The 21,591-nt window shown below is 42.9% G+C and overlaps 1 pseudogene; it reads left to right on the forward strand.

Annotated features, from left to right (window-relative positions):
• LOC109783717 (uncharacterized) lies at positions 1-15,680 on the forward strand (annotated as a pseudogene).
• Positions 15,681-21,591: the final 5,911 nt, after the last annotated feature.

The following is a 21,591-nucleotide window of genomic DNA, read 5'->3' on the forward strand; positions in this document are numbered from 1 at the left end:
GATTCCCCATTCCCCGACGAGCGAGCACCTTCCCCGTCCTCCGCCCCACCTCCCTCCCATGGCCTTCTCCCCGCGCTCGCCGTGGTCGCGCTCCAAAAAGCCCGACATCTACTCCACCGTCGTGGTCCACGACGACAAGGACGACGCCCGCGGCGGCGACGCCCGCGCGGAGGATGACGACGACGACGACCCCTCCGCGCTGCCCCCGCTCCTCCAGCGCCTCCCCAAGGACTTCGGCGGCGCGTCCTTCGACGACGACGACGACCCCTACTCCTCGGACCTCGACGACGCCTCGCTCTCCGCCACCGTCGTTATCAAGCGCGGCGCCCCCGCCTCCACATCGTCCTCCTCCCGATCCCCGTTCCTGGATCTGCGCCGCTCCAGCCCCCGCGCCGCCGAGGCCGACCCGTTCTCCACCTTCGTCGTCCACGGCACCGCGCGCTCCGGCGGCGCCTCCAGCCCGCGGGAGTCCGTCTCCGGCACGTTTATACGCCACTCGGGTGGCCCCCCCAGCCCCCGCGAGTCCGTCTCCGGCACATTCATCCGCCACACCCGTGGCTCCTCCAGCCCCCACGAGTCGTTCTCCGGCACGTTCATTCACCACACCAGCGGCGCCTCCAGTCCACGCGACTCCGCCTCCGGTGCTGGGTTTGGGTCCTCATTCATAACCCCTTCGGCCGGGCAGGCGGAGGAGGACCGGCAGCCATCACTTCTGATGCAGCAGCAGCAATCAAGGCGGAAGGCATCAATGAGCTCTGTCCCAGATAGTGTTACTAGGGAGGATCCTTCAACCAAGTATGAGCTGCTCCATGAGCTCGGTGCGCCTCTTGTTCTGAAATTAATATCCCCTTTTCTGTATGCACAATAATGCTTCCACATACTTTTTGAGGTATTTGCATGACAAACAATTCAATTGGGCAATGCAGGGAAAGGTTCATATGGTGCAGTGTACAAGGCGAGGGATCTCAGAACGCAGGAGCTTGTAGCTGTCAAGATCATCTCCTTAACAGAAGGGGTCGGTTTCTTTGTTGATACTATTCTGTTAAGGTTGCAAAGATCATCATTATCAGTTAGCAAGCATGTCCAACCGACATCACCATATGTTCATTTATAATTTATATGAAATGAAAAGCTCAAATCAAACATGCTGTCTAATCCTTTGAAGACGAGTAGACAAAAATGCATGCTTATATGCACCACATCTCTTCTCAAATGTTACCTGTTGTTAGATTGCAATCCCGGGCCTGAATACTCATCCATGTAACATATAACCACAAACATCCAGAACTTTCTAGAATGAAATGGTAGAAGATTACATTGGTAATCGATCTGTCCTTGTTACTTTGATGAACGTTGGAGGATGGCACTGGAGTATGACAAGGATGAGAAAACCTAGATCTTTCATCAACTCTTTGACACACCAAAAACATGACAGAACTTCACTCATCCATCTTGTCAAAGCTTTCAATAAGACACTCATCATAGTTAATAATTTCAAAAGACTTTGGGTTTAGTGTTAGGCAACTCCACAATAGGAATGGTAATTGGTGTTACCAAAAGCATGGTACATCTTTAGTGTTGAATCCTTATTAAATCACTGCACTAATTGAAAACAACGTTTCTGTTTCTGCTCATGCCACATATTATCTTGTTAATCTATATTTGTATAAAATAATATTTTAAGTATTAGCACAGCAACAAACTGCGAGGATGGGAACACAAACATTTAACAGACAAAGTTTTCTAGTATTTGCTTTTACAATGTTTCCACTTTCGCCCAGTCTCTACAAAAATAAACCCCGTCCCACCCCACTTACATATTTGACGTGAACATACGATCAAGCATTTAATTCGCATGATTGAGATTTCGGGAATGCTAATGAAGGTACCCTGTGAAGCGGTCACGCGTCATTAGCATCCAAATTACGAATGGTTGTCACCATATATTTATCATGGCGAGTTCTTTTAAACTAGACCCATTTGGATATGTTTGAATGAAAATTTTCCCTATGACATTTTTCTAGCGGATCTAATTTCTTAAGGTGCCATGATTATGCACAGAAGGAACCATGGGTCAGCACAACGGCACTACTTTGACCTATGCTCCTCTTTCATTATCAATTATAAAAATAGACGCAGAAGGCGCCATAGCTTGATGCTGCTGGTAGCAGGCGCTACACCGAATGTCGCCTTGAACTAAAAATACAAGGAAAAGACTGAGAAGCCAGGAAAATGAAAGAAAACCAGCAAACCAGAAAAATGGAAGAAAACAACAAACCTGTAAAACCAGAGGCGAGTGTGTGGTTTCCTTCCTTGGGGCACGTGTAGTGCGGGTAGCGTGCCCACGCAGTCACTCCGCTCCTTAGTTGCTTGCTTGAAAGTTTACACTCATAAAATGAAATGTGTCTATTTTCTGAGCCTTCATTATTTGTCATCAGGAAGAAGGATATGAAGATATACGGGGAGAAATTGAGATGCTACAGCAGTGCAGCCATCCAAATGTTGTGCGCTACTTTGGGAGTTATCAAGGAGAAGAATACCTTTGGGTATACCCCAATATCCTTTTTTTATTAACGTTGCATAATAAATGTAGTATTCTATTTTGGCAATATGTCTCTAGTCAACTCATTAAACTGTGGTTGATGTGAGCTTCTACATGCAGATAGTTATGGAGTATTGTGGTGGTGGAAGTGTTGCTGACTTGATAGGCATTACAGAGGAGCCTCTTGACGAACCGCAAATAGCTTATATATGTCGAGAAACATTAAAGGTTTCTATTTTCTTCTGACACACATGCACACAGTCTTAAATTGCTACTTATATTGCATTACATGTTTGTTATAATACCTAATTAGGCTAGAACTAGGAAGCATGCTACAGTTAGCCTCTAGAGAGATAGAAAACCTCAGCTGCCCTGTGGTGTTTATCTTCAGATGTTTTACTTTTACTTGCATATTTTCTGCTGTAGGGTCTTGCTTACTTGCACACAATTTTCAAAGTTCATAGAGATATTAAGGGTGGCAACATTCTACTGACTGATCAAGGCGAGGTGAAGTTGGGTAAGTACAGTTGTTACCTGGTATGCTTTAATTTCACTTGCTAGTAATTATTTGTATATGCTTTTGCTTGCAAATTCGGCATGGTATCTTATTGGATGATGTTTGGAACAGGCGATTTTGGTGTTGCTGCCCAACTAACAAGAACCATGTCAAAGCGCAACACGGTATTATTTCCAAACATGTTTGTTGTTGCTATTTTATATATCCTTAAGACAGATAGAAGTCTTTCATCGTACTTGACCTGTTGACCATAAGAATCCCCATATTTTCATTGTTATTGATTAGTATGGTAAATTGATGGGAAGTTTGACCATAAGTTTCTGTTAGACAAGTATTACATGTATCTGTTTCTATTTGGTACTGCCTATGTTGGCATATACCAGCTTGCTTGTCACTATTGCTAACAAAGTAATCTAGTTCGCATAAACAGATATCTGAAAAAGGTGTCCAAGTTGATGGCAAAATAACTCCCTTAGCACAGAACATCGTTTTACTAACTAAACTTAGCCTGGAATGTCATATCCAGACAAAAACTTTGTTGCGTCATTGTCCTTGAAGCACAAGTTTGTATTGGCAACCATGATAACTTTCATAATCTGGTGCATCATGTTTATGTCTTTCAGTTCATCGGTACTCCACACTGGATGGCGCCAGAGGTCATTCAAGAAAGTCGTTATGATGGGAAGGTTACATCTCCCTCCCTCTCTCCTTCCTCCCTCTGTCTTAAAGCAATATTTCTGGTGCGGTAAGGCTAGATTAAAGCAATATCTATGGATTTTGCGTTAGGGCTATTCTGTATAATCATTACTGAGTAGGAATTTGTTAAAGTTTGGTATAATTTTACCCTGCAAAAATAGAAGTTTGGCATCATTTTAGTGTAAAATTTTGTTGAACTATTTGAGATGAAAGCTAAACCTGTAGCTCTGTCGGCATAGAAGGTACTCAGTATCAAGTATTATGTAAAAGGGCAGCCCGGTGCACGTAGCTCCCGCTTGCGCAGGGTCCGGGTAAGGGTCCGACCACTTTGGGTCTATTGTATGCAGCCTTTCCCTACATTTCTGCAAGAGGCTGTTTCCAGGACTCGAATCCGTGACCTCATGGTCACAAGGCAACAGCTTTACCGCTGGGCCAAGGCTCCCCTTCAGTATCAAGTATTCTGTATTTGAATAAAAAGCTAAAGAACCCCTATCCAAACATACAAGTCTTCTCTTTTGTTCATCTCTTGGTAGTTCCTGAAGTAACGATTTTCTGACCTGACAGTGCTACAAAAGATACAAATTTATAGCATCGAGAAAACATCTGACAGTTGGATTTTCTGTGCAACTTATCTTCCTGATATGTCAGTGTTGTCTATTTCCAGGTAGATGTTTGGGCTCTTGGTGTGTCTGCAATAGAGATGGCAGAGGTAGAAAATGTTCTTTGGTTCTTCCTTTTGTAACTGTACAGTTATGTTTTTTATGCCCTTTTTTGTGATGCATCTATCAGTTAACATTTTCTTTTGGTGTCTCTGACTGTAGGGCATGCCACCGAGATCCACTGTGCATCCAATGAGAGTAAGTGCATGGCTTCTTGATTCCATTTACTATTTAGTATCTCTAAAGTAGGATTGACTATGGATTCGAGCCATCGCACATGGTTTCATAAAATCTGTACGATTTTCCCGATCTAAATCGAGCAGGTCGACATTTTGGGCTATCCGGACACGTACTTCGAGAAATGGTTTATGAGTGTTTGTTACCGAAGCTACTTTACCTTTGATACACTGTACCTTGAATCCCTTTACATTTTCGCCCATCTTGGTTTCTGAATTAGGTTTTCCTGGTAGCAGTTCTTTTCATATATATTTTCTTCAATCACGCTCTGTAAATTGTTTTTCTCCCTTGACCTAGTTTGTAGTAGGATCACTAACGTCGATATATTTTTGATATTGTTGTTGGTTCCTGGTGTGTCTGCTTCCGCACTTTATTTAGTCAATATCGGATGTAGCTGCCTTTTATTGGTGTGTATGTGTGCCATCCTCACTTGGCTTGATCCATTAGCTAATCGTATCCCTGTCCCCCTTCAGGTGATCTTCATGATATCTAGTGAACCTGCACCGATGCTGGAGGATAAGGAGAAGTGGTGAGTGGCTTCTAATATACCTTGCAACTTTTCGACTTCTCTGAGTAATGGAAAACTAAACTGGACCGCTTGTAAGATAATCAATTGTTGATTACCTCAGACATAGGGTTTTAGGCCCAGGTTTCCTTTAATCTACCAAGAAATTCCGAGAACGCCATCTGAGATTCATACTACTTTTGTTTGTAAACGAAGTGTTCTTTTTTTTGTTGGGAGATATTGACATGGCTAGTTCTTGGCTAATCCCTGGATGAGGTGTAGCTATCGTTGACGTAGGATGCAGTTTGTCCTGTACCAAACTTGATACTGTAAATTCTGTAATAATCTGGCTATAAATCGACATGCATGTTACCGCTACTAATGCATTACCGGTCTTCAAAACCAATGCAAGATCAGTTGTGATGCTTAGGCCTTGTACAATGCTAGATGCTTAGAGAGGTGCTTAGAAAAATAAACCGGGTTTTTCTGAAGCACCAGTGCCTATTTCTACAGGAGAGGCGCCTAACTAAGCATCTACCCTCTACAAATAAGCACCGGTGCTTAAAGAAACACTGGTTTATTTCTCTAAGCACCTTCCCTAATCGCCTTGCATTGTACAAGGCCTTAGTTGTGTTAGTTATACAAGCAAGACACGGAACGTCAACAGTAGCCGTCATTTCTTCTTCTTGTTTATTTATTCCTCTATCAGATTATCACTCTTGTAATATGGAAAAGGTGGCAATGACATATTTTAGCCCTGACCTGTTAACATCTCGTGGGTTTTCAAACACTAAGTCCCAAACATATGTCAGATTGTGAACTAGCTTAGAGCATGAAGAAATTATAGATTTATTCTATAAGAGGGAATCACAATGCTATTTTCTTTAGTTTAGTTTATTGTTTTGCCAATCCACCACTTCCTGCTAATACTGATCTATTAAGTTGTGTCATTTAGTCAAGCCACACAAAATTTTTGAGCTTAATCCAATGAAGTGCTCGAGTTTTAAACACCGGTTGGTCTAAGCTCTTGTATCCTACCCTCCAGGTCTCTTCTCTTTCATGATTTTATTGCCAAGTGCCTAACAAAGGATGCAAGACTCCGGCCTCCTGCAATTGAGATGCTGAAGGTACTTCTTTAGTGCTCAGGGATAACTTTGTGAGGCATCTTTATGATTTTTTATTTCTATATTTATTTATTTGTGTTGTTCTCATTTTTTAAAATTGTCCTGCAGCACAAATTTATTGAGAAGTGCAACACTGGAGCTTCAAAAATGTTGGCAAAGATCAAGGAAGCAAAAATCATCAGAGAAACAGCTGCACAAAACCAGCTGCCTGACTCTGACGATGTAAAACAATCTCTTCTATTGTTATGTGTATGTACGTTGGTTTGGTCATTATGATATTCCGACTTTGGTATCTACAGGCAATGGATGCAACTGTTCGAATTAATGAAGATTATGGAGAAACTGTTCCGACAAACTCTCAGTCAACTCATGAAACAAAAAATGATGGTTCGGGAGGTAATGATAACTGTGCAAGCATAGATCATGGGCATGTTCCACACTCAATGCATCCATTTCACCAAGTACCAGATTTGCTGTTATCCTGTCACTGTTTCCTCGTCATGTTGTCTTTTGAGTTTATTTGTTGGTTCTGTTCTGCCACTAGGTATGCTAATGATAAATAGTGACCTGATCCATGATGTGTAGCGTGTAGGCTTTTAAGTTTTAACTATTAGTTTTGTGAGCATACATGAGTTGAACATGATACAGCTCTGGTGGTGACCTGCTGGTATCGTTTCATGTATCTAGTGTTGAGGTGGCTTCTTATAATGCTTTTCGTGGTAATTCTGGTGGGCAGGATTTTAGTTGTTTCTCAGATGGGACGCTTCAAAGTATAGCGTTGTTTAGTATTTTGTTGTCTTGTGTGCTATGCATCTGAAACCAGCATTTAACTTCTCTGTTAATAGGCGATTTTGGCACAATGATAGTCCATCCTGAAGATGGCGATGAAGCGGCCGAATCATCTATTTTCCCAAGAACAGAGTTCATACCGGGCCTTGGTAGCATCAACTCTTTCACACATGATCCAAAGAGGGCTGAGCTTATTTCAAAATTTTGGTACAAGATTTTCTCGTGTACAGCTGTCATTCCTAGAAAGCAAAACAAAACAAGCAAAACCTATCTCTCGCCAGAAAGATTCTTATGTATGCTATTTTGATAGGGCGGAGAGCACAGCTGATAGTGATGCCAGTAAAGAGCGGGACTTGTATGGACTTCCTGACATCCAAGAACCCAAAACAATGCCACGTTCAACTGGAACAGTTAAGCAGCACAAGGGCGCAGAAGGGACTGTGCTGCGCCATGATATCACTGCATCACCGGGTGTTGCTAGCACAATGAACAAATTAAGCAGCAGCCCAAGCCGTAAAGCATTTTCGGTTCAGGATAAGGTATGCGCTTTGCGGTCAAATAATTTTCTATATGACTCTTTATTACGTCAGATAATTGTTGCAATTGCATGCTTCCCCGTTTGACCCCACTCCTAAAAGTGTCAACAAAATTCCTTTTGTAGCTCTGGTCAATCTATGCCGCCGGAAACACAGTGCCTATTCCATTTCTGAAGGCGATTGACATTTCACCGCTAGCTCTAGTATCGGATAGCGTAGCGGGCAATGGCCCTGCTGGTTCAAGCACAACTGATGCCTTGGAGGCAGTCAGGGAGCTTTTCAGTGGCGATGGGCAGGCAAAGAAAGGGCGCAAAGGGCAAAATGAGGTATGCTGTAGACTGTTCCGTTCATCAGTTGCAAAGCGACACTATTTCTCATGCCCAGATGTGTGTCTGATACTGGATTTGATTTCGCTAGGCCCCTCTTCCTCCTGGTGTGCACGACAGGTTGACGACAAGCCCTACATTGATGAACCTGGCCCAGGCTCTCGCTTACCATAAGACGTGAGTTGTTTGAACTGTTTTTTTTTGTTAGAGCTTTCCTTTATGCCATGATTGAAGGGACGATTCCATCATATGAAAATGTCTGCTTGGTTCTATAAATACTGCAGGTGCTACGAGGACATGCCTCTTCAAGATTCACAAGCGACAGAAGAGCAGCAGACGATACAGAACCTTTGTGATACGCTTCGGACCATACTGAGGTTGTAGACATCCATGAGTGACGACTACATACATCTCTGGAAGGATTCGGCACGCCATGGTCCTGCGTGGAGGCAAGGGCTGACCTTGGCCTTGACCTTTTCATGGCGGGCATTGCGATTTGGCTCAGCCTGGGGTCGTGTGGGATCAAAAGCATGGTGCAGGCTGCAGGTCTGACGCTGGTGGAACGTATGACCAGTTTTCTGAATTTATAGACGCTGGGTGGGTGGGTGGCTGGGTGGAAGTTGGATGGAATTCTTTGTGCTGCGGAGATGGGAAATTTTGCCTTGTGTTTATAGCCTCTAGGTCTTTTTCAGTGGTCGGTGCAATGTACAGATTGTGTAGCTAAGTTTTGGTAAGCAATTTTGTGGCGCAAATGGCGATTGGAACTTGTATTTTCAGCATATGCAATTGTTCTCCCCCTCGAAATAAAGAGGACGAGTAATAATTAGTTAATCAGCCGTCCGTTTGGTGGCAGATAAACATTTACTACCTCTGTAAGCTTTGATAAGACGTTTTAGATCACTATAAAACGTTTTTATAAAAGTTTGCAGAGGGAGTAGAACGAAAGGCACGGTTCGTGCTGTCACACTGTATGACAGCTCCAGATGAGGGATGGTTCGAACTGTTTTCTCGTCTACTGGATCTTGAAAGGCATGGTCCGCGGACCTTGGTGGCACGAGTGTGCCCGTTGGCGCTTCCGACGGACGTGGAGCACTTGCTGCCCGTCCTTGTCCTTTCTCCTTTGGTTAAGGTTTGGGTGTGGAGAGTAGACCCGAGAGACCAAGTCGGAGACCACGAAAGGCATGGTCCTTGCTGGCACGAGTGTGCCCGTTGGTCCTTGTGACGGACGACGTGGAAGAGCTGCTGCCCGTCACTGTCCTTTCTCCTCCTTTGATTAAGGGAGAGGGTTCGGAATACTGGGCTGGGGGTGGAGACTCACAGTCCCTTGATGATGTGAGTGTATTTTTTAAGGAGGAGGAAGAGAAACTCCGGTTGACGCACAAAGTCCGCTTTCTTAAATCGGAAACGTAACCAAACCGGGCGAAACGGGCGAGAAAGCAAGCAGGACGTGGACACACAGCTTGGTTCGATTCGATTGGATGGTGTGCGGTGCCGCATCCCGCCGAGGCGTGTGTGAATGTGACGGTGTGGTCCAGTGCCGCATCCCACCGAACCAGCCAGCCGAGCGACTGCCCCCTGCACTGGAAGCCTGATTCGCCAAGGCAGAGGGGGAGGGATCGTGGGATATTCCTACTCCTGAGCATACCATATCAGCGTGGCGTGGGTCAGGGTCGCCCACCAATCGACCGCCGGAGTCCGGGGCGGGGGCTCCCACGCGGGATCGCACACGTACGTACGGGGGAATGCGACGCGAGGGGTGGGGTCCCCAAGCCCAGCCGCGGCCGCGCTCGCTCGCTCGTCCCGATCCTTTTGTCCGCGCGTGACATGTGATCGACCACCCATCCTCCATCCTCCGTCCACACAAAGGACCCCGGCTCTCACTCGGCCCGATCCCGTCCCCTCACCCCCCCCCCCCCCCCCCCCCCCCCCCCAGCCCCAGGGGCGGCCGCCGGCGATGGTGAGGGAGATGCGCATCAACACCGCGCCCCGCGGCAACCGCGTCCCGCTCCTCAACAACGGGGTACGCACGCACGCAGCCGCCGCTCTCGGCCCCCGCCCTCCCGTGCCTCTGTTTTTTCCGTCTGTGTTTGGAATTAATTTGGGCCCGCGCCGGCGGCTTTGCTTTGCAGGAGACGTCCAGGATCCTCTCCGACCTCGAGGAGGGCAGCAACGTCCAGGTTCGCCGCCCCGCTCACTGACTCACTCCCGTGTCACACAGTACCCTCCCTGGTTTGGTTTGGTTTGGTTTCTCCATGGACCTGAGCTTCAGCTACAGCCATGCCTACTAATTCGTCTTTCCTTTTTCACATGGTCTAATCGGAATCCTCCCAGGCGGCCAACGTCGGCTTCTGCCGGGTCATCAAGTTGGTGAGCACCGTCTGATATTACCAGGTTTAAGACCGGGGAAGTTTCAGTAGTTTGCTTTGCTAAATGCACGGAAAAATGTTTTGCAGGCAAAGCATGACGCGGGGAAGCTCGTCTTCGCGACCATGGCGCTGCTCGTCGCTTCTCTCAGCAACCTCCTCGTTGTAGGTACTCCTCACTTGTTATGATCGGGCAGTTCTTTGGTGCTGAATTGCATTCCCTATTCTGGTGAAGCCTTACACAGTGGCTGGCTCTTATATGAGCCAGGGCTTTAATTTTGAACCCGATTAATCGCTCTCACAACACCAGCAGTCTTGGTTGAACTGAGACAAGGCCAATTAAACAAAACTGTAGCAACATGGAAACTATGCAAAGAGAAATAAATGTGAAGATATCACACTATTGTTTCAGTAATCAGTTTTGACTCGTGAGTACATTGGTTCATGCGTGGCAGGATTACTATTAAATAGCGGCCAGTAGTCAGTACAGTGCGTTGGTTCTTGTGTGACATGATTAAATACGAGTGTGGTGTGGTGAGTGTGCGTTGGTTCTTGTGTGACATGATTAAATACGAGTGTGGTGTGGTGAGTGTGCGTTGGTTCCTGCGTGACAGGATTAAATACTGCTCCGTACAGAGCAAGTTGTACTTCCGCCTATAAAGAGTATCAATGTTGCACATGTTTCTTGTCTTCATGGATGGATCATCTTTTTAAAATGCCTAATGGATGGATCATCTGTTATCCTACAGCCCAAATACGGAGGCAAGATAATTGATATTGTGTCAAGAGATGTTCAGCGGCCAGAGGATAAGGCCCAAGCCCTGGCGGATGTGAACGGCACAATATTGTACATTGTGCTAATAGTTGTAACCGGGTATATATCTTTCTTGAAAACTTATTTTTGAGGATTATAGAGGGATATTCTGTTATACTACACTGCCACTACCATCTTTATAAACAGTTTATGTTTGGTGGATCTAGGTAGGCCGCAATTTTAGTTGGTACTGATAACTACACCATTACTCTCTACTTACTTTCTCCTCCTAGAGAAGAATTCATGTTAATGTGCTAAACCCAAGTAGCTATTTTTGCTTGAAATATTAGAAACCAACTCTGCCCCTGTTTCAGGTCAGTTTGCACAGCTCTTCGGGCATGGCTATTCAATTCTGCTAGTGAGAGAGTCGTTGCTCGACTTAGACAGGACTTGTTCAGTCATCTCGTAAACCAGGCAGGTGGCTTAGTTCTCTATCCAAATAGCTTTGTTCTGGTCTTCCATATATCTGTGTTCTTATTATCAAGTCTGCACACATGTCTTGTGCCCCCCACAGGAGATAGCATTTTTTGACGTGACTAGAACAGGAGAGCTCTTAAGCAGGCTTTCTGAAGATACCCAAATTATAAAGAATGCAGCTACAACAAACCTTTCAGAAGCACTGCGTAATCTGACTACCACAGCTATTGGTCTTGGCTTTATGTTTTCAACTTCATGGAAGCTAACATGTAAGTACCAGTTGCACATCTTGTGCTCTACAGATTAAGAACTTTGTTGCATCTCATTTTGCTGACTGTGTGGCATCTACCTCTGCATCAATAAAATGAGACCAGGCTTGCATGTGTTGTGTCTTGTGAGTGTCCCCCACCTGTTGGTTCCGTTGGTTCTGACGGAAGTATAGTCTTCTGCGCATTCCAGTAAAAGTTTGTGGTTCCCTAAATGGTTTAAAAAAGATGTTGTCCTGTGATAATTTTGCTTGTGTACATGCATTTTGAAAAATAAATAACTTTTTTAATTTAGTATTCCTCCATACTATTCTGTTAATCTCATTTACTATTCCTCCACAGTGTTGGCACTTGTAATTGTTCCAGTGATATCAGTTGCTGTGCGTAAATTTGGGCGTTTTCTTCGTGAGCTTTCACATCAGACACAAGCTGCGGCTGCTGTAGCTTCATCCATAGCTGAGGTTTGTATATCTGTTATTTTATTTGAGGATGAGCATGGGAGAACTTTGGTGGAACCTTACTTTAATTACTGTAACGATTACAGAAAAAAACAATCCAATATGCACGTTGAGTTTTCATTTCAACCATATGGTAGAATCCTTGATTTGTTGTATTTGGGCATTAACAATCATATCTTCTACCATCTAGGAATCTTTTGGTGCCATTCGCACAGTAAGAGCCTTTGCTCAAGAGCCTCATGAGATTTCACGATATGGTGGAAAAGTAAACGAGACACTGAAGCTTGGTCTCAAGCAAGCTGTGAGTACTGTAATGTTAGTGTAAGAAAAATGGCACCAGTTTGCATAATGACCTGACTGCATTTTTTGTAGAAAGTTGTTGGACTATTTTCTGGAGGGCTTAATGCTGCATCAACCCTGTCGGTTGTTGTTGTAGTTATTTATGGAGCTAACTTAACCATCAATGGTTACATGACAACTGGTTCTCTTACGTCATTCATCTTATACAGCCTTACAGGTAAGATTCAGCATTATCACTTTTGTTTTTACCGAACCCAGTATTCTACCGATACCACAACTGGAAATCTACAAGTCAGTTATAGCAATCATGTTTATAAGGGGCACTTCTGTTCTAATTGTCATGGTTATGTGTATGCTGACTTTTCTGAACAATTCATCCCTCTCTTGAGTATGCAGTTGGCTCGTCAGTCTCTGCCTTGTCAGGACTATACACAACTGTAATGAAAGCATCAGGTGCAAGCCGTAGAGTTTTTCAACTACTTGACCGTGTTTCCTCAATGACAAACACTGGGAATAAATGTCCAAAAATGTGAGTTTCATTGTCTATCAGCTTTCTTGATTGATTATACCTGTGCATTATGCAATACACATTTCCTTTCATTTTACTGTGAATTTCATAGTCTATTAGCTTTTTTGGTTGATTAGCATGTTCTCCCATTTCAGCGAAAATGAGGGGGAAGTTGAGCTGGACGATGTTTGGTTTGCATATCCTTCTCGTCCTTCTCATATGATTCTTAAGGTAAATATTTTCAGATTGCATTTCTGTGCAACCTACATGATAATTTAAATTTGGCGTACTCTAGCATGGTGTTGTCTTTTCCTCCTTGTTTATGTGCAGTGTACACGCAAAGATAAAGTTAGGTGTAACTTGCATGCTTATCTTTTCTGCTCTTATCAATTTGCGCCGCGTTCGGGATAACTTGGCTCACTTTCTGAAACTTGGGTACTTAGTGGTTTGTTTTACTATTAGAAATGGAAGAATATGCTGATACAGTAACCTACATGATCTTAGTGATTTTTTTTGTACTGTTAGAAACGGAAGAATATGCTGATACAGTAACCTACATGATGGCAAAATGTTGCCAGCATTACTCCCAATGGTGGATTAGTCAATTATTCTTATAGTTCCATTGTGTATAAGAAGAGTGAGCATACTTTGACTTGGCATATATAGGAGTTTTCTCTAAATTCTATATGAGTGTTAGGATTATTTTAGTGATAAAGTAGTTACGATGTGTTGCAAACTGTAAAATATGACTACATTTAATAGGAAGAGAAGTAAAAGATCAGTTACAAGCTTTCTCGAGAGCATAAAATACAATTTCAACTAGAATGCGTGATGCATTAAGTTTATATTTCGTGTCATCAATATTTCAGGGAATCACATTGAAGCTAGCACCAGGTTCAAAGGTTGCACTTGTTGGGCCGAGTGGTGGTGGAAAAGTAAGCCTAGTTTTGTCCGTATGCTATAATTAGTTCACATGCTTGGTGTTACACTATGAAATTGTTTCTCACTTAATCATAACCTTCGGCTTTTTACATGCTCCTGCAGACTACAATAGCAAATTTGATTGAAAGGTTTTATGACCCTCTAAAGGGAAGGATCTTGCTAAATGGAGTGCCTTTGGTAGAAATTTCACATCAGTATCTCCACCAAAAGGTATGGTGTCCAACTGTTTTTGTCCGTAACAGGATTGATATGATGTTGTGGAAATTAGGACATTATCTAAGCTATGCTGGTTATTTAAGGTTCCGAGTCCTAGTAGCTGGTGCCATCGCCGGACATTGTCCTGATTCCTGAATTGGTTGATATTTGTCCGATTCTGTAAACTGTGCCAGTTAGCAGGTTCACCGATAGTCTAGTCACTAGAGTCATGTAATTCAGAACCTTTTGGGGACAAAAATAGTAGTATGAACCAAAAAGTTTCAGCATCCCAGAAATACTCCGCTTACATCAGTAATGAACATTAAATTATGCCAGTTGGTAATTTCAGTATTTTGGTAGTGTCTGGTGAGTGTCACTGGCCATTCAAGACTCAACTTGTGAACCCCTGAGATTACTTATGCATCTGACAAGCACAACTAGGAGCGCATGATTGACATGGTTCATGACTATACTTGTATATTTGGCCTCAGGTTTTTTTAAAAATGTTTATTTTCTCAACCAAATGATTTCAGGTAAGCATAGTTAGCCAGGAGCCTACACTCTTTAACTGCTCCATTGAAGAGAATATTGCATATGGATTGGAGGGCAAAGCTAGCTCTGCTGACGTTGAAAATGCAGCTGTAAGTATCTGAATTTAGGAACACTAAGCGTACCTCAAGATTGCAGGATCTGACTAACTTCTCGGTGCAGAAAATGGCAAACGCGCACGACTTCATATGCAGCTTCCCAGACCAATACAAGACTGTCGTCGGAGAGCGAGGCATCAGGTTATCGGGCGGGCAGAAGCAGAGGGTCGCCATTGCGAGAGCTTTGCTTATGAACCCACGAGTGCTTCTCTTAGATGAAGCTACCAGCGCCCTGGATGCCGAAAGCGAGTACCTTGTTCAGGTACCGCAACCACTGGACTGTTACCAACTTTGAAACTGCCCTGAAGGGAAACAAACAATTCCCTTGCTGCAATCTGCTAGTAATAAATTTTATGTGATCTACATTTCCCTATATGCCACAGGATGCAATGGACTCGTTGATGAAAGGGAGGACCGTTCTCGTGATAGCTCATCGGCTCTCCACCGTGAAGAGCGCTGACACGGTTGCCGTCATCTCCGAGGGCCAGATTGTAGAGAGAGGCACACACGACGAACTCCTCGAGTGCGACGGCATCTACACGGCCCTGGTGAAGAGGCAGCTGCAGTTGCCCAAGTTTGAAGGGACCGCCAACGGGACAGCCGAAGTAGAACCCAGCAGCAACGGCCAATAGTGTTTCCTTGCTTGGTGATCTCTCCTCCTCGGTTAGGCAGACACCATTTCGTAGGGATCCACCATATGTAACGCCCATTCTGATATACGTATTCCACTCTGGATAACGCCAACACGCTGGAATGTCACACGCTGTAGCTCTCCTACACCTTGATTCACATGTGCGGCTGCATGTGAATGTACTGTAAAGGATATACATTCTTTCCTAGACTTTGCCTAAGGGTCTGTTAGGTCTCAGTCGACTTAGACTTCGTGAAGTCTCAGTCAGCTGATGTCACCTAAAGTAGATTAGGCCCATTTCTTGACTTGCGTCTGATGGGCTGTATCAGTCCGATTTGTGGGCTTTCCTTGTTCCCTTTGTTTGTTTGTTTGTTTTTGTTTATTTGGACTGGGAAATTCCCTTGTTAATTTGTTTTATACACACACAGGGAAGGGTGTTGAACAAAAAAGTACAAGCTCGTGATAGAGACAAAAATGTGCAGATTTTCAATTGCCTCGTGATTTTTCTGGGCGCTAATTCTTCTTGAAGCGCACCACTAGCCTACCGTTAGGTCTTTGTACGATTTTCCCATGTCTAGTTTTTTTGTTCGTTTCTGCTTGTTTCCTTTTATTATTTTTCTTTTGTTAGTGTTTTTCTTTTATTTTCATTTTCAGTTCCATGTACACTAAAAAGAAAAAGAAAATGAAGCACTTCTTTACATTTGTCATGATATTGTGGGACATGAAACTGGCAAAGTCGGAGTTGCAACCAAGTTATAAGACATGTAGTTGCGACCATGCAGTTGCGCGTCTAGTGTGGGGCATACAACTGGGCCCCTCTCTCTCGACGCCGCCACCTCCGACAAAACAAAGGCCCCCCAAGTTGCAACCAAGTCAGAAGACATGCGGTTGCGTGCCTAGTGTGGGACATGCAACTGGCCCCATCTTTCTCGACGCGTCCCCTTCGACAAAACAAAGGTCCCCCAATTGCAACCATGTAAGAAGACATGTAGTTGTTTGCCTAGTGTGGGACATGCAACTGGGCCCCGGCTCTCTCGATGCCGCTCCCTCCGACAAAACAAAAGGCCCCCTGGTTGCGACAAAGTCAGAAGACATGCAATTGCGTGCCCATTGTGGGACATGAAACTGGCAAAAGTCGAGTTGCAACCAAGTTATAAGACATGCAGTTGCGTGCCTAGTGTGGGGCATGCAACTGGGCCCCTCTCTCTCACCGTCGCCCCCTTCGACAAAGCAAAGGTTCCCCAAGTTGCGACCAAGTTAGAAGACATGGAGTTGTGTGCCTAGTGTGGAACATGCACCTGAACCAATCTCTCTCGATGTGTCCCCCTCCGACAACCCCCCTCCCCCCAGTTGCGACCATCCCTCTCGACGCCGCTCCCTCCAACAAAACAAAGGTCCCCAGTTGCAACCAAGTAAGAAGACATGCAGTTGTGTGCCCATTGTGGGACAAGAAACTGGCAAAGTCAGAGTTGCAACCAAGTTATAAGGCATGCAGTTGCGACCATGCTCGAAGACATGCAGTTGCGTGCGTAGTGTGGAGCATGTAACTGGGCCCCTCTCTCTCGACGCCGCCTCCTCCGACAAAACAAAGGTCCCACAAGTTGCGACCAATGTTTGAACACATGCAGTTGCGTGTCTATTCTGGGACATGCAACTGGCCCCATCTCTCTCGACACCGCCCCCTCCGACAAAAACAAAGGCCACCCAGTTGCGTTAAAGTTAGAAAACATGCGGTTGTCTTTCCTGGTTTGGGACATGCAACTGGCCCCTCTCCCCGTACAACAAAAAATGAAAAACTCGAGTTAGGACAAAGTTATAACACATGCAATTGTGACCATGCTGGAAAAAAGACCTGCAGTTGCGTGTGTATAGTTGAGCATGCAGCTGGGCCTTTTCTCTCGACGCCGCCCCCTCCGACAAAACAAAGGTCCCCAATTGCGACCAAGTTAGAAGACATGTAGTTGTGTGCCTAGTGTTGGGACATGTAACTTGCCCCCTCTCTCTCGACGCTGCCCCCTCTGACAAAACAAAGGTCCCCCGGTTGCGACCAAGTTAGAAGACAAACTCTGCAAAGCATCTCCTATGCGCATAAATAAAAAGGCCAAAAACATAAAATTTGTGCTACTGATACGCATACTTATTCAGCTAAATGATTTTTAGTGCAAAAAAACTTGTATGCTTCCGAAGAGAAAGGATTTCAAGATAATGATAATATATCATTGGCGTCGCCGCTGATGAAAAAAAGAAACATATTTACATTTGCGACGTGGAGATAAAAAGGATGATGAATCTATCAAAAGACCATATTAATTCATATACAAAATAAAAAATGAACATCACACTAATTTCATATGGTTTTTAGCACGAAAAAAAGAAAACTAAAGAAAACATGCTGCTGCTGGAAACTTACTTTCATTAAATCATTCTCTTTTTCATTACGCAAAAAAAGATAGATTTGAACATGCTTCTGAATTAAAAAAAAGAGTCTAAGCAAAAAAAACCCCACTCTCTAGTGATAGATATCAGCAGTAATATCTCCTATTTACAAAAAGAAAAGATTTCAGAAAAAATATGGTGCAGATTAGATAGGGGTTATGAGAAATAAAATAAACATACCACACTACTGCTAATACATTCAGTAATAAAAAATCTCTCTTGTTTCGAGAGAAAAGATTTCAGCGAAAAACCTAAGTAAAACAAACAAATGGACTATACAACTCCTAATGATGGCCCAGTAATATATGAGGGGATTTGAGTCAGAGATAATCCTCAAAAAACATGGAACTGATTTCGCGAAAGTAATGGTTCAGCAAAATCCTATTCTTCGACCTACTAATCTCGACTAGAATAAAACAAAACAAGGGATTGAATCACTCCTACTAATGGTTTCAGTAATGTGTATAAGGGGATATGAGAGAAGCACTTCTTGAGACACCAAAAATATCCCAGTAAAGAACATTATAAGTGATAGCACTCACCAGATAAAAAAAAAGAAAAAAGTGTCCAAAAAAAGGATAACTAGCAGAGGTTGATATACTAAAAAACAAAAAAGAATGTTCAACTTAGCAAAAAAATCCTAAACACACATCTCTCTCGTCACCTACTCATGAACAGAGGGTGTAAAAAAAGTGCACTATACTCTCTGTACAGAGGATGTAACAGAGCGTGTGAAAATTTCTCTATAAGTACCTACAAGCATAAAAAAACATGTTGATAAAAAACTACTTCCAGTAGTACAATCCAGCGGAGAAACACACTGCATCTCAGTCTCTTGGCCTACTAAGAAATTTAGTACTACTGGTTGTAAAATAATCTTTACTGGAAAGAACCTCAAAAAACGCAGGAAAAAAAGAAAAAAAATCTGAATGACAAAAAACGGTGACACATAAAAATGGGGCTTTATTTATCGAGGTAAGTGAATCTAGCTACAAGCAAAGAATCCAGTTTCATCATAAAAAATCCACCACACCGACATTGCCGATAGACACGCGAGAGCGAGAGACACTATTGCGCATGAACGCACAGAAAAATCAAACCTAAAAAAATAAGGGCTAAACTATGGGGGTGATTCTCTGGTTCAAACTACTAATCACATATTTGATACAAAAAAAAAAACAGGCGTGGGGGGGGGGGGGGGGGGGGGGGAATATAGACATACAAAATCCCATCTACTCTACTGGATACATGGGCACAGTGACGAACTCCTACAATGTAGCAGACATGAATTTCAGACTAAGAAGCAAAAAGAACTAAACTAACTGACCCTAACTGAAATTAAACACTAAAGAGTGCAGTTTACTTGGCGTTACATCTGCAGCACCTAACAAAAAAACAAAAGCAGCCGCTCACTCTGGCCGCCCTTGATGCACTACAAAAACTACCCGAAACCTTACATCCGCATGAACCACAGAAAAAACACCTCCAATCTATTGATTGCTTGAACAATAATAACAAGTAAAAACAACTAAAAATCCTGGAGTTGACTATACAGTTGAAGCTATTAATCTTCACTTGATCCACACAAAAAACGACCCTAATCTCTTCAGATCTATGGTGTAACACCAACAAGAACAAGACAAACAACTTCCGCAAAAAAAAAAGAACAAGACAAACAAGAAAAAGATGGAGAAGAATGGGGGGGGGGACTCACTCCATGGGGTGGCCGCTTCCCCTTGTTCACTTTAATGCGGCCCAAAAACAAACATAGAAAAAAACCGCACCGAAACACAGCATAGCCCCAGCCCATCAGCAGCGCTCGCACAAGGGATCACGAGTTCGACGGGGAGAAAACAAAGTGGGCCGGTCCAGGCCTTAGACAGGCCGAAATAGGGACAAGCGCTCCCAGCGCGAATCTACAAGCTGCTGAAGATCGAACGGCTGGGCCGTCGACTGAGACTTCGCAAAGTCTCAGTCGACTGATTTTTAGCAATACCGTTTATTTATTTATTGTAAGAATTAATCCTCTTTGCTGGGGCAAAAACTGTTGGAAATTCGAGCATACGTGAGATAATCTGAAACTGTGTCGGGACAAGGTAACTCAACACACCAACTCAAAAATCATTGCTCAACACCAAAGGAAAGATATGCATATATATGCAACACGGAAAATGAAAAAAAAATGCCACGGTACCTAGTGCCACCAATAGAGAGCTGCCAACTATTGGTGTGTGGGCCATGTATTTTTGCATTGCATTTCGTTATTTGATTTTCACTTTTGCATTTGCACTATCCACTCTTTCTTTTCCCACACAATACATTCAACCATTCCTTTCACCATTGGCTAATTTAAAACACTTGTATCTTTGAAATCATATATTCATTTTTGAAACTTCTTAAATGTTTGAACTCCTTGCGTCAAAACCTTTAAAATGAGATCGATCTTGGATATTTTTCAACAACGTTTAAATTCGAACGTATATTTCACATTTCGAAATAATCAGTTTCACAATGGTACATTAGAATTTTCACTTTCTGTAGTTACTATTTCATAATTCAGAACCTATATTTCACTTTTCAATGGCTTGTTTCACAAAAAATATCTATTTCAATTGCAGAGTTTTCAAATAACATATTTCACTCTTTTGAAATAAACTATTACACATGTTCAAATAATCAGTTTCACAAGGATACACTACAATTTGACTATCTGTAGTTACTCTTTCAGAATCAAAACCTACATTTCACTATTCACTGGCTTGTTTCACAAAAATCACATCTATTTTAATTACACATTTTAAAATAACATATTTCACTCTTTCGAAATAATCAGTTTCACATTGATACATTACAAATTCATTTTATGTGGTTACTATTTCACAATTCAAGACCTATATTTTACATCTCACTGGCCAGTTTAACAAAAATCACATCTATTTCACCTGCACATTTTTCAAGTAACATTTCTCGCTCTTTTTGAAATAAACTATTACCCATTTCAAATAATCAGTTTCACAAAGTTGACATTTCAGTTTCATATTTGGGTTAAATAGGTTTCTAGTGAAAAAAGTTGGTTTAACATATTTGTAATAGAATAGTTTTTTTTTCAATTTTTTCTAGTGAAATAGGTTTGTTTCACATATGGGATGTGAAACGTTGAAATTTAAACACGTTTGAAATGTGTCCAAGATTGGTCCAGTTCTAAAGGTCTTGACGCCATGAGTTCAAATATATAAATTATTTAAAAATTAATTTATAGTTTAAATTATATGCACGGTTTAATTTAACTAAGGTGAAATAAAAGGCTGGATTTATGAGTGAGAGAGGAGAGAGAGAGAGTGGGCTGCTACATGTTGCGATGCATGTCATATAAAGGACAAATGATGAGGACCGCTAGCTGTATATGATGATGTATACATTTAGTATAGCAAAAAGGTGAGAATAAAGTACTGACAATGACACGAATCTTGATGCATAGATGGACCATGGATTGTTTGCCGGTACCTAGCGGTACCGCGCAAAAAGAGTTTGCGATGCAACACGTGAAGGAACCAACTCAAACCACACCTATGACATCGTCTTAGGTACCAACAAAGTCTTGAGCATCTTCGCAAAAAAATAAAGCTCGAGCAAAACTTAAGACACAAATACCGAGAATCACTTTAGACTGCAGTATTAAGGAC

Source organism: Aegilops tauschii, chromosome 5 (genome assembly GCF_002575655.3).
Source record: "Aegilops tauschii subsp. strangulata cultivar AL8/78 chromosome 5, Aet v6.0, whole genome shotgun sequence".
Lineage (NCBI taxonomy): Eukaryota > Viridiplantae > Streptophyta > Magnoliopsida > Poales > Poaceae > Aegilops > Aegilops tauschii.